The sequence below is a fragment of the Hemicordylus capensis genome, chromosome 3 (assembly GCF_027244095.1).
Source record: "Hemicordylus capensis ecotype Gifberg chromosome 3, rHemCap1.1.pri, whole genome shotgun sequence".
NCBI classification, from domain to species: domain Eukaryota; kingdom Metazoa; phylum Chordata; class Lepidosauria; order Squamata; family Cordylidae; genus Hemicordylus; species Hemicordylus capensis.
The window spans coordinates 161,416,666-161,427,183 of NC_069659.1; the positions used below are offsets into that span (position 1 = coordinate 161,416,666).

Genomic DNA, 10,518 nt, shown 5'->3' on the forward strand with positions numbered 1-10,518 from the left:
TGCTTTTGGTGGCTGATGCTTTTAGATCTGTTGGCTGAGTTGAGATAGAGAGAGTCTTCCTCAGCTCAGCAGCCACTGCCAGTTGTTTTTGTTTTATTCTGGGTTGTGTGTGTGTGTGTGTGTGTGTGTGTGGTGGGTTTCCTTGTTTTCTCTGGAGCAGGTGCTTTTTTTTTGTTAATCCTTTTCTCGCTGTGCTTAGCACACCTGCTCCAGAATCCAGCACCTCTCTGTCGTCCTCTTTCCTTCCCTTTCCCCCTCCCCCACCCCTTCCCCATCCCCACTGCCTTTTCCCCCACCAGCCTTTTTATTTATTTGATCAGTGTTTTTACTTTGATTTGTTTGTTTTGGCAGGTGAAATAGCTGGAAAGCTTTTCATTCTGCTCCCCCCCCCCGCCCTGGCTGTGCCTACCCACCCGCACTGCCAGCTTGCCACTGGTCGGGAATTGCTTCTTTTTTCTCCTGACCAGTGTGTGGGGCAGAAGATCTCAAGGACAATGAGGGGGTAAGTGATGAATTTTTGTTGTCCCCTTTGTCTCCTTTAGTGTTCCTTAAATATGGCCTCCTTTCGTGTTTGGGTGTAGGGAGGTATATTTTCTCTGTTTTTAATTTACAGGTTGTTCCTTGATTTCACAGATTGTTTCTTGTTTTCACAGGTTCCCCCTTAACCCTAACCCCTAACCCATTGAATACATTATTGCATTGTTTTTAATTGTATTATATTGTTGTTGGTGGAGTTGTTTTAAAATGGGTTTTCATTAAATAGGGTTATTTTTTTTAAAGATTCCTCCCACAAATAGGGTGGGTTCCCCCCCCACAAGGTTCCCCCATAGGGATTAAAAAAAAATCCCCCCTCCATTTTGTTTTTACACCAGGGTCTTCGGGAATGTCTGAGTGCCGTGTGGTGAGCAGAGCTCAAAGCAGGGTGGCAGGCAGAGGTGGGAGGGGTCCTCAAGCTGGTGCGGGAGGCCGGGGTGGGTGGCAGAGAAGACACCATCCTGGAGTCCCACAGGTCCCCATCAGCGAATACTTTGTTCCAGGTGTGGTGGTGGTGTGAAGGCTCTCCTATCTGGAGGAACCTGCTGCCGCTGAACCAGTTCCTGGACCAGTGGCAGGTCCATTGGGTGGTACGCCACCAGGGTTGCAGCCCCATGCAGAGACTGGCAGTGCAGGCGCTCTCCTGCCAGGGAAGCTTCTTCTGTGGTGTGGGTGGAGGGCAGGGGCTTGATGGCTGGCAGTGCAGCCAGATTATCCCTCCCTCTTGCTGTCCTTCCAGTGCTCCTCTTGCCACACAGTGGGGGCTCCCCTGATGATGCCCAGGTCATGGCAGAGTCCAGTGCTGGGTCCTCCCAGTCTGGCTTTGAGGAGGAAGGGTCTACTGCTGAGGTGGAGGGGATGGACCCACGTCTCCTCACCCACCCACCTCATAGGGGAGATGGTGGCCACTGATGACCAGCCTTTTCAGGTGGTCGAGAACTCCAGTTTCCGCCAGATACTACAGCAGCTAGCACCTGACTATACCATCCTCTCAAGGACCACGTGCAGCAGGAATGTGTCCCCCTTCCTGTACAGGTAGTGCAGGGAGCTTGTGTCAGCCCTGCTGTGTGCAGCACTGGCTGGCACCAGCATGCATTTCACCACTGATCTGTGGAACAGTGTGAGTGGAATGCACGCTGCTTTCCTGGCCCTGACTGCCCACTGGTGTGCTACAGAGGGAGAGGGCACCTCTGGTCCCAGTGCATCCCACACCTCATGTCGGCACAGGTGGGCCATCTTGCACGTGGAGACCTTGGATGTTAAGCACACCAAGTAGGAGGTGGCAGTTGTACTTAGCTGCCAAACTGAGGAGTGAATAGGTGTGTTTCCACACCTCTCGTGGGGCTTCATTGGCTCCAACGTAATGGCAGTGGTAGTGTTGGAGTGTGTGAACATCCGCTGTATGGCACACATGCTCCACCTGACTGCCAGGCCTCAAGGAAGTGGAAGTGTCCAGGGAACATGGCTGCCTCATGGTAGGTGCTGCTGCCACGGCTGCATTTGTGGAGGTCCCGCAAGATCGCAACCCACTTCCACTGGAGTGAGAAGTCCAGGCACCTGCATCACGAGCAGCAGCGTATCTATGGGTGTCCACAATATTTCATCCTCATGGATGTACCATGTGGAACTCAACCTTCCTCTTGTTCCAGTGCCTGCTGGAGCAAGAGGTGGCCCTTGACGACCTGGTGAGGAACGAGTCCTTGGGCATGTGTGACCTATCCAACTTGAAGTGCAAGCTCATGTCTGAGATGGTGTTGGCACCCAAGCCCTTCCTGTTTGTCATGAAGAGCTTGTGTGGCAACACCACTCCTCTGAGCCAGGCCTTACCCACAGCTCTCCTCTTGGAGAAGCTGATGGGTGAACTCTGGACTTTGCTGACAATGCCAGAGGGGCGTGCTCTTGGTGGGCAAGCCACTAAGAATCCAATTTTTGTTTAGACCTGCTGTGTATGAGTTATCTCAATGAACCCATATGAAAATCTCTCCATATACATATACATACAGACCAGCAAAGCTACTCTGATAGAGATAGACTTGTTAAAAGGACAGTAACTGAAAAAATTCCTGGAGGCGAAAAACTTGAACCCCACTGGCTTGGGGCTGCCTGGGGGGGGAGTTTTGGCACAACCCACCGTGCCCCCAGACCCACTTTGGGGTGGCCTGGCACCCCCAAAGGGAGGGAATGGGGCTGCTTCAAATCCCCATTATTCTCTATGGGAGAAATGCAAAAATTGGAAAAATCTTCAAAAATTCATTAAATATCATAGGAGTGTCCAATTGCTTTGGGGTTCAGTGGGTGGTTGGCACCCCGGGTGCCTACCACCCACCCCAGTTTTGTGCCCCTAGATGCTCTACATAGGTAGTAATGGGCCAGTTCAATTCCCTATTATGCCCTACGTAGAACCTTTTGGAACCTGTTCGAATTGGGTTCAAATTCAAACCCAACCGGGGGAGGGGGTCAAGCAAAACCAAACCCACCCACCCTGGTTCAAAGCTGGTTAGAATTTGAACCAAATAGGTTAGGACAGTTTTGTGCACATCATCTATATCTATATCTATATATCATGTTTTGTTGTTATTATCCTCATATTGCATATTTCAGGCTGATGCTGTTTGAGAGGAGGGAGAGAAGCTTGCTTATATGGAGTCAGGCTATATTGCAACTAGGGACTTCCTGAAGCTAAGCTAGTATGGCACACTAGCAATCAGACTCACTCAACCAAGCAGCTAGGATGCTACACTAGCAATCAGAACTCACACAATCTCCAATAAGATCAATGGGTAAAAAAACCCCCAAACATTGCTGGTAGGTTTGCACCAAAACTCAAAAGAATGAAATTTGAAGGAAATATCAGAGTTCCTCTGAAGCAGAAGCTTTGAGAATTTTCAAGGGAAGCCAAATCACCCAAATGAATTTCTATAAGATAAGTAATATTTCATTGGGATTTTCTGCACATTTACAGAGCTGGCACTGAAATTTCAAAAACATGATTCTCAAAATGAATTTCACTGTTCCTCCCAAGGTGCAACTTCTGAGAATGCTCAAGGGAAGGCAAATGAGTTTCTATAAGACAAGTGAAATATCTCAGCAGGGTTTTGATACATCCCTAGAATACTCATATGTGAATTCTATTGGAATCCATGGCATTTATTTCCAAGTACGTGTCTTTAAGTTCTACCTTGCTTACCTGTAAGCTTCTTCTGTTCAATGTATCTTAGAAATATGGCAAGGTGTATTATTGCCTCTCTTTTCCTGATAATTCTGTTATACTTCTTGGAAAATGATTTTTAGAATGCTCCAATTTTGGTCAGCAATTTATAACTGTCTTCTGAAGATTGATTGAAATGCTCTAAACCTATTTTAGCGTTGGACTGAGGACAATAAATGAGTGTAGGCATGCAATTAAACATCTTGTCATTTATAAACTCTTCAGATTCTACTGTTCTGACCCAAGAACTACCATGTTTCTCAGATTTTCCTCACCCCATTTAGGATTTTCCCAACAGCCTGGACACATTGGAACAATACAGCTGAGCTGATATCTATTATCAGTTCATTGGAGTGTGGCTGTCCTCCAGGTGTACAAATGTCAACAAAGCAAAACTTCTTTCTTGAAGAGGGAGAGATAAATTGTAATTATCTACTCTCAGAACACTAGCATCAAGGTCAGAGAAGCTTGGAGCAAAAACGATGATAAACTGTAACAAAAACAGCCTGTCTTTTCACAATGGATTACCCTTGGCATCTCTTGTAGGACAATCGGCAGATGTGTAGCATATGACCATGAAAGGAAAGTTATTGTTATTGACTTGTGGTGTGCCAGAAGCACCATGACGTCTGTTTTAGTCCATGACCCCACTGTCTTATGTGTTGTGAAAGCACATCATTAGAAACCAAACTATTAATCATGAAGTCATAATTCTTTCATGCATGATAATTCATCATGAAGGAGGTCATGAGTCATAATCAAGGTAAGGTTTATCTAGGGTGTGATGAACTAATTCAATGTTCCTGCTATATTATTTTCCCTAGGCATACTTCAACATTACACCAGTTCTCCAGCAATTACGCTGGTTCATTATTGATCTACAAAGTCTTACAAACTTGTTCTCAGGGAACATTCTTACCTTTTTTACATTTAGATTTATATCCTGTGTTTCTTACATGGAGCCACATGGTTAAGTTGCTCCTCACAACAACCCTGAGGGGTAGGCCAGGCGGAGAGATAAATCTTTAACATGAAGCACCTTAATTTAAAAGGATTTCAAGCAGCAATAGATGGAAGCAACCTCTGCATCTGATATTGGTGAGCAGCTGCCAGGCAAACAAACATAGATTACTAATCTGAATAAGGCAGGGACATAATTCTGCCTTAGAAGCCACCTCTCATCTTACATTCTGAGAACACCTTCCTGAGTCCCCATCTCTCTGATCCATGTGCAAACTCTTATGAATATGGGAGTTCAGAGCAGCATTATTGGTAGGAAATGTTTCAACCAAAAACTGGCAGTTTTTAGTGTCTCAAGCTCAAAACAAAATGCCCTTTAAATAAAGGGTCTGTTTTAAGCTTGGAATATCCCAATTCTACTTGAAACCTCTCAACATTTCGGTCACCTTTTTGGAGGCCTGTTTTCCCCTTGCAGATTGGTTTTGGTACTGGTTTCCAATTAGCTTGCAATCTCCTTACTACTTGGCAGAGGCGTATCTAGGGAAAATAGCACCTAGGGCAAGCACTGAAATTGCGCCCCCTGTCCAAACATCTGACACCCATCTTTCAGATAACTTTACCATAGTATCAGCTCAAAAATACAAGTCAAACTCATTAATCTTTTAATATTTCAAGAACTATTTAGCAGTGGATGTAGCCAGACCAAAAAATGCTGGAAAAGTATGACATTAGTAAAACTTTAGTATGCTGGGACTATGTGGAGGTGTACTTGGAAAACTAAACAGAAGTGCCTGTCTAATTCTCTACTATGCATTGTAGCACCACTATTACATAAGTTTTAAAACTCAATGGAGAATTTGACTTTTCCCAGATACTCAGAAAATAATTAAAGGATATGCAGAGTAAACTGTGTCACTGCTTGGAATATATTCTAGTATTTCAGAAAGACAGTTAAAATGAGAGAAAGAGAGCAAGAAACTCCCAGTGGGCCTTAATACTAAGGATTTCACACTGATTCAAAGACAAACTCACTATTAATAGCCATATTATTAAGACATCACATTTAACTCACTTATCACAAGAAGCAAAATAAGAGCAAATGAATACAATCCTAGCTCATAAGCTTCAGCTCAGTATCCACAAGCCCTGATTCTCTGTACATAGTGCCAAACTGAATAAGTGTGCAGTGACTTATATTAAATTTTTTAAAAAATTTTTTAACCTGTAGCTTCCTAAAGGCCACGGGGGGGGGGAGGTCTGCAAAGGTTCCCCCTCCACCCGCTGGCCTTTAGGGCCTCACAGGGACCATATGAGCATGTGCAGTGGCCATTTTGTTTTCAGTGGCCATTTTTAATAAAAATTTTAATTTAAAAAAATGGCGCCCCCCTTCAAGTGGTGCCCGGGGCACGTGCCCTGCCTGCCCCACCCTAGATACGCCCCTGCTACTTGGTTGGCTTGTTATCATACAAATCAACTGTTGTCATGGACAACTGTTTCCCCATTGGCTGGGGGGAGGGAGTGGGGAGCCCTAAGAAGGGACTTTCTGTGGCAGGCAGAATGGAAGGAAGGAAGGTTTGATTTTGTGGGCTTTTTTCAGCACTAATATAATATGCTATGCTTTTGATGCTATAACTATTTGGTTTTGCTGGATCTCAGATTGATGAAGGCAGAACTTGAGTGCCTGCCTGTTTTTCTTGAGTTGTAGTTTGGTTTGTTTGTGAGATAGTGTTGTGGTGAAAAGTGGACAGTGGCAGCTCTCTCACTCTGTGTGTGTAATACTGCTTGCTGATTGCTGTGATGTCTGGCCTTGATACTGACTTGTGTTCAATCATTGCTCTGGTTTGCTCTGCAATCTACATTGCAAGATGTACTCAGTCAAAATGTGGCTGAAGTTGCTCTAGTTGGGCTTATGGCAATGCTGCTTGCTGCTAAGTAAGGGTGCTGCTGTGGCAGATGTTGCAATGCTTGTAATGTTGTAATGTAAGGAGTCATAATTGTGTGTGAGAGAGCAACTTGTGTGCCAATGATGTTACTGCAGCTCAGGTTATGTGGCTGGCAGTGGATTCTGGGTTAGTGATTCCCTTTTGGCCATTTTTGGACTGTGTTTGAAATGTGTGTTCTGTGCTACAAGGGACAGATTCCCCCTTTACAGTATGCTTCTGCAGTGTTTTTCAAGGCTGGGTTGCAAAAGGCATTGCAAATTGCAATGCAAAACTTTTGTGCTGTGCACTCTGTGATTGCAGCTTGTTCTGGCCATGGGGAAAATGGAGGAATACAAAACATCCCATTGTTCCTCATGGGTAGCTTCTATGGACAACAAAGGGGGTTGGATGGTAGGGCATGATGGGTCCTACATACCACCCAGATCTCAAAAGAAATGGGAAACCGGACAATTTTAAACAAATTTTCAAATTTTAACTTTTTCCCAAGCCCCCCAAAGGATCTTATGGGGGTGGGGAGCTTAATAATCACTTGCTTCCCCTTTTCTTTGGTGGGTTGGGTGGTAGGTCAAATCCATCATGCCCTATCACACAACCCACTTTGGTATCCCTAGGAGCTAACCACAGAAAACAATGGGGTGTTCGACCACTGTTTCAATGAAACATTTCAGCCATCTGCATTTTGTTTCGGGCTTGAAACAAAATGCAAAACCCATTTCATGCACATCCCTAAGCATTGGTTTGGCCTACACTGTGGAAATTTTCCACAGCACCATTCCCAATGGAATTTGTTCTAAGAAAGCATGCTCCCACTATACAGGCATAGAGACTACAGATTAAGTTGGCTGTTGATGGCTGGCTAGATAATATGGTTGGCCTACAGTTTCAACTTCAGCATGTAATGAATTTGTGGTTTACAAAATTCTTGAAATTGCAATGATTGTACCACAGTTCCAAAGGTATAACATTTAACAATGTATTGGATTTGGAGCAGAGGTGGAACTATAATTGGGTGGACACGCTCTTGCCTCCCACCACTGGCCTGCTGCCCACTCCTGGCAACAGCTGCTCACTCACAGTTTGTCACTGCTCACCCCACAGCCACGCACTGCCCTGCGATGCCGTGCCACCACTCCATGCACATGCACATCCCTCATTTGCAGCCAGATCTGGGCTGGGTGGAAGGAGGAAGCCCCCATTCAGGGCTTTCCTCCTTTCCCACTGCCTAGGAAGCCAACTGCTTGTGCAGCAGTAGCACGGCATGGTGGGCAGCAGTGGGCTTGAGCAATTAGGGCATTCCCACCACATGGGCAGATGGCTGAGACACTGGTGGCAGGGCTGCCAATGGTTAAAAGGTGTGCATGCTTTGCATGCATACCACTGCAAATGGGGGTGGGGGTCACTGGGGAGGGGGGTGATCACAGGCCCACCCTTCTCTAGTTATGACCCTGATTTGGAGGTTTGTTGATGAAAAGTCTTTGGGACTACTTTCAAATCACACAGTAAGAAACCCTTCTCATGATACATCTTGGCTTCTAACCTTGCAGCAGATAGCTGATGGGTTTATAAAGGATGCTAGACAGTCTGTGATAGTTGACTGATACATTTTCTGAATTGCTACTGGGCAGCAATAAGATCCTTATTAGCCTGGCACCATGGCTCCATATTAAGATGGGGAGTAGTTTTAACATTCCATCATTATAAACCTGGAACATTCTGTTGGCAATAAAATAAAAATCATTGGCCCAATTTGCTGCCTATTAGTACACATCAACTAGGCGACAAGAGGCACCACTCCTGCAAATCTGGTGCAGATCTGTTGAAAAATAGCTTAGATGGAGCAGTTTATGTTAGAGGTTGTTGATTTTTACCCACAATAGGTAAAACAGCAGAGCACTAAGGAATGAGCATACACTCCAGTTACAGAGTAGGTAGCAGAGGATGGTTTGGATATTGCAGCTATTTAGAGAAAACACATGGAGATCCTTGTATGACTAAACACTAAACATTTATTGGTTAAATACACTTAGATAGAAAAGACCTATATCTAATCTAAAGGACTACATAGTGGATAGGTAAGGAGAGAGAGAGATGTTTCCATCTGCTCTCTAGGAGGAAAGGAAGGATTGTGACTCAGCACAGGAAGTGCTCCAGAGTCAGTCCAGGGCTCATAGAGTAGGGACAGATAGGGAGACCCTGACTCACTGTCTCTACTCCCAATGCCCCTAGTGGTCATCAGGACAGTTGGTGCAAAAGGTCAATGCACTGGAAGTTCATCTCCAACAGTTTAAACGTTTTAAAACTATTGAACAGGGGTTTGCAGTGCTGATGAGGCAAAGGGCAGAAGTGTGCCATTTGGCTGAGCCCACTTAGTTGATGTCCCCCTTTCCATCTCATGTCTGCCTGCTTGATGTGCCTTCTCAGCATGAAGTTGATCACTAATGTGCCCTCTGCTTTCTTTCTCCCCAGCACAGCTTTGATCTGCAGTGGCACCTCGGCACCATCCTCCAATATCACCTGAATGCACAGCAGCATTTTGCTATCATCAACCAGTTTACCTAAAGGGAAGTGGCTGCTTCTTGGTGGATAGGTATGTGCCTGAAACCTGGGAAGGAGGCTGTCTTGCAGAACCTCCCCTGTACTCGTGCTCCTCGCTCCTCCTCATTTTCCTCCTGAAATCAGATACAGCAACAATAGCTGTTTCTGTGGGGTGGGATGGGGTCCGGTATGCTTTTCCTGGAGAGCAGAATAAAGCATTTTTTGAAGATCTATCCATTAAGACTGTTGATTAGTAATTTTGAATACACACACACACATATGTAATGCTTAGGGGTGTGTGTGTGTATGCATTGATATATACCTTAGAAGGCTTGCTGTATGCAGAGGCGTATCTAGGAAAATAGCACCTAGGGCAAGCACTGAAATTGTGCCCCCTGTCCAAACATCTGACACCCATCTTTCAGATAACTTTACTATAATATCAGCTGAAAAATATAAGTCAAGCTCATTAATCTTTTAAAATTTCAAAAACTATTTAGCAGTGGACGTAGCCAGACCAAAAAATGCTGGAAAATGACAAATTTCAGTATGCTGGGGCTCATGAAATACTCAAATACTCTGTGGAGGTGTACTTGGAAAACTAAACAGAAGTGCCTATCTAATTTTCTACTATTCATTGTAGCATCACTATTACATAAGTTTTAAAAATAAATGGAGAATTTGACTTTTCCCAGATACTCTGAAAATAATTAAACGATATGCAGAATAAACTGTATCACTGCTTGGAATATATTCTAGTATTTCAGAAAGACAGTTAAAATGAGAGAAAGAGAGCAAGAACCTCCCAGTGGGCCTTAATACTAAGGATTTCACACTGATTCAAAGACAAACTCAGCATTAATAGCCATAATATTAAGACAGCACATTTAACTCAAAGCAAAGCAAGAGCAAATGAATACAATCCTAGCTCATAAGCTTCAGCTCAGTATTCACAAGCCCTGATTCTCTGTACATAGTGCCAAAATGAATATGTGTACAGTGACTTATATTATATTAAATTAATTTTTTTTAACCTGTAGCCCCTTCGGGGCACTTCCTATAGACAGTGGGAGAGGGGGCATCTGCAAAGGTTACCCCTCCCACCGCTGGCCTCTAGGGCCTCGCAGGGACCATTTGAGCATGTGCTGTGGCCATTATTAAAAATAATTGTTATTTTTAATGGCTGCTGAAAACAAAATGGCCACCACGCATGCTCAAATGGCCTCTGCATGGCCTGGCATGGCCTAGGGCCTCACAGAGGCCATTTGAGCATGTGCAGTGGCCATTTTGTTTTTGGTGGCCTTTTTTTAAAAAAAAAAATAATTTTAAGAATTTGCA

The 10,518-nt window shown here is 44.5% G+C and overlaps 1 long non-coding RNA gene across 1 annotated transcript; it reads left to right on the plus strand.

Annotated features, from left to right (window-relative positions):
- Positions 1-385: 385 nt before the first annotated feature.
- LOC128352318 (uncharacterized) lies at positions 386-9,357 on the plus strand. Its single transcript, XR_008320318.1, has 4 exons — positions 386-502; positions 3,557-3,691; positions 4,677-4,840; positions 9,112-9,357. It is a non-coding gene; the product is annotated as an uncharacterized LOC128352318 (long non-coding RNA).
- Positions 9,358-10,518: the final 1,161 nt, after the last annotated feature.